Source organism: Lactuca sativa, chromosome 3 (assembly GCF_002870075.4).
Source record: "Lactuca sativa cultivar Salinas chromosome 3, Lsat_Salinas_v11, whole genome shotgun sequence".
In the NCBI taxonomy this organism is placed as follows: Eukaryota; Viridiplantae; Streptophyta; class Magnoliopsida; order Asterales; family Asteraceae; genus Lactuca; species Lactuca sativa.
The window spans coordinates 135,161,411-135,164,602 of NC_056625.2; the positions used below are offsets into that span (position 1 = coordinate 135,161,411).

General features: G+C 36.0%; 1 pseudogene; it reads right to left on the reverse strand.

Annotated features, from left to right (window-relative positions):
- Window positions 1–950: 950 nt before the first annotated feature.
- On the reverse strand, window positions 951–2,089 carry LOC111881043 (peroxidase N1-like; annotated as a pseudogene).
- Window positions 2,090–3,192: the final 1,103 nt, after the last annotated feature.

Here is a 3,192-nt window from a genome sequence, read left to right on the forward strand (position 1 = left end):
GAGCTCGACAAAGAACTTCTACTATAGAGGCGAGCTAGGGTTTACAAAACTCATGGTTTGTGACTAATGGATTAGGGCTTAAGGCATATTGACTAGGTCTCAGGGCAAAAAGCATAAAGGCTTGGGTCATAAACACTTAGGCTATTAATCGGGTCAACCCCGATTGAGTTTCGGGTTTTTAAAAATTAAAACTTCACCCATGACCTGAACCTATTAAGCTATGGGTTAGTCGGGTTAGGGTCAATTGGGTTTTAGGTTAATATGGTCAAATTCGTTAGGTTAGTCGGGTTTAACCAAACAAAAAGCAATAAGTAGTTTTTAACGATAGTTATCAAGTTTTTGGTATTCTGCATTCCATGTTAACGTGTAAATAATCATAATATGATTAGGTTATTCTATATGAGTTTGGAGAGTTACTTGTAACTCTAGCCTTTTGTTAGCTTTTTTAAATAAAAATATATTCTTGTTCAAAAAAATTATGATTAATTAAACATTAGTAGAAGTAATTTTAGGTTATAGAGGGGTACTAAAACATAATTAAATCCTTAAAATATATATTATATTTATTTAAGTTCTATCAAAATTATTTTTCTTCCAAAATGACAATCCTCCTAAGTCTACATTTGGTTTTTATCTTCTTCGAAAATGATATGCAAATGAAAAGTCGTAGTTTCGTTTTTGATGAATAACTCATTGGCAACATATGAATACAAAGTTAAGGTTTGGTTTAGTTTAATATTCGATCCAAATTCAAAGTCATGATTCTTTGAAATCTTTATAAAGTCAATGCGTTAAACGACGAATTTGTCTCATGTGAAAATCATGTGGGACTATCAATATCATTATCAACTTTTCGTGTTTATTACAATAACTAATAACATGCACGTAAGAACGGAAAATTTATAGTTTGTTACCGATTTACTACTATCTTTTAGAACTTCACACGTATTAAAAACTTATTCCTATCAATCCATTCTGGATTCGCATTATAACATCCGTCATTAATCAATTAATTGCACTACAAACCCGACGAATTTCTCCTTGAGTCCCCGTTTTCACCTCAATATTACCCATCCTCACCATTGATCTTGCAAACTCAATGTTAAAAGTCAATCCAAGGAGTCCCCTAACTCCAAGAAACCGTTGCACTAACCGTTGTGTTGTTGGGTTGCTTCATAGCACTTGATCAAATTCAATTACACCTCTCCCGTTCCTCAGGTTTGCATAGTATGATTTGTCAAACCTGTTTTGACTTCCTGTATCTAAAGCCACACGCCTTGAACCATCTCCTCCGTTGGGGCACAGGTTTCGTAGTGTGGGAAGAAATGCTTGGTCAATAGATGTATCCGGTCCATTGGTGTTGTTGAAGTTGTATAGCCTGTAGCTGAATAATGCACAGGCTGCTGTTCCAATGGTGTGTGCTCCTGGAAATCAGTAAAACCCATAGACTCATCAGTTTCATACATTGATAGTAAGTGTTGCAACGGTTGAAGTCTTATATGTGCTTAACTTACCAGAAAGGGTAACAAGATCTTGGGCGTTAAGACCTTTCCCAGTGCGCAATTCCCCCAGCCTGCACAGGGATTGGAAAAATAGAATAAGTACAAGTTTTAAGCCCAACAAACATAATATTTCTACTGGCGACTTGGAAATGCTTAAAAAACGTATTGAGAAAGTAATTAATTACCAGAAGCACAGAATCACGGGCATCCAGTGCAAGAATATCAGCACAGGAGACGACCCCAGGACAAACCCTTTCGAGTTCCGTCTTTGCAGCATCGATAATCTCGAAGCCTCTCAATAGAGAATTGGGCGGAGCAGTTCTCTCCGTAGAACGACCATTGAGTAGGATACAGGCGTCACAGCCATTAACAAAACAATCGTGAAAAAACATTCTAACCAAACCGGGTGGGACTCCTGCATTGGCCCGATCAGCTGCTGCAACTGCAGCCTGCACAATGGCTTCAACTCTTGGGCATGAGGTCTGGTAGAAGCCATTTTGGGTGCCTTGGCCTTGTGCCAAGGTGGTCAACGTGGCTAACAAGACAACAAAGAAGAGGGGTATTTTGTTATTACAAAAAACCTCCATTACTAGTTTACACAAAGATTTGTTTAATAAGTTATGTATTGGATTTGGTATTTGTTTGCACAAAGATTTGTTTATATAACACGCATGCAACTTATATACTAAACCCTAGAACAAAAACATGCACGGTTGGACAGGCCCAAAACCGACAATCAAAACTGGGCTAAGGACCGAGCCCATGACGCAACATAATAATCCCAACACAATTTGAACCAAGAAGTTGACAAAGAAGACAAATATGGATTTTTCTTAACCAAAAGAAATCCATGCTTGTTTTCCAAAAACTAAAGATTATCAAACATACAAAATCATTCTAACATATAAAAGATGGTTATGATACCATCGATGGGTTTTGATACAAAATGTAAATTTGTTTTTCACAAAAACCGCAACGGAAGTCTAATAAAAATAACAAGTTTATGTTTACTTTATAACAAATCCAAACCATCAATGATCCATTTATAGATTTTAGAATTAAATAAAAACAACCAAAGAGTTTTTAGAATGACAACCTTTGAAGCCTTTGAACCCACTTGGTTTTGGGGTGTTGATGAAGATAGCAAAAATAAAAAAATATGATTTCTCTATGTGTATCCGCCATCAAGAGTAAGACACTTAGAACGCTAGTTCCTTCTTGTATAAAGTACTTATTCATCCTTTAAGTGCTTAACTCAACTACGCACTAAAGGATAAGAACTTTAAGCCACCACAAAATTGAATGATCTTCAAAAGAAAGAAAGAGAAGTAGCATCCTGCTACTTATGGTTTTGGTGAGTAGAAGGGGGAGAAGACGAGCTAAAAAACTAGCTCAAAACTCATGCAAGGCACACTCTTTTATAGTCACATGCAAGGTAAGGGCTTTACATTAAAATTCTATAAAGTATTTGTAGCCTTTAGAAGCATAGGGAGACAAAGCATAGAGGTTGACAAGAAACCTCGGTGTCTCATAAAAGTTTCTGCCATACACATTAAAGAAGGAAGGATTGTTTGATTTTTATAAACTCGAAGTTTGGAAAATATAAACTCCAACTAGTGTAAAAGGTTATGCATGACTAATTAGTAATACTCTCATATAATTAACTTTTTTCACGAAACAATAATTATTT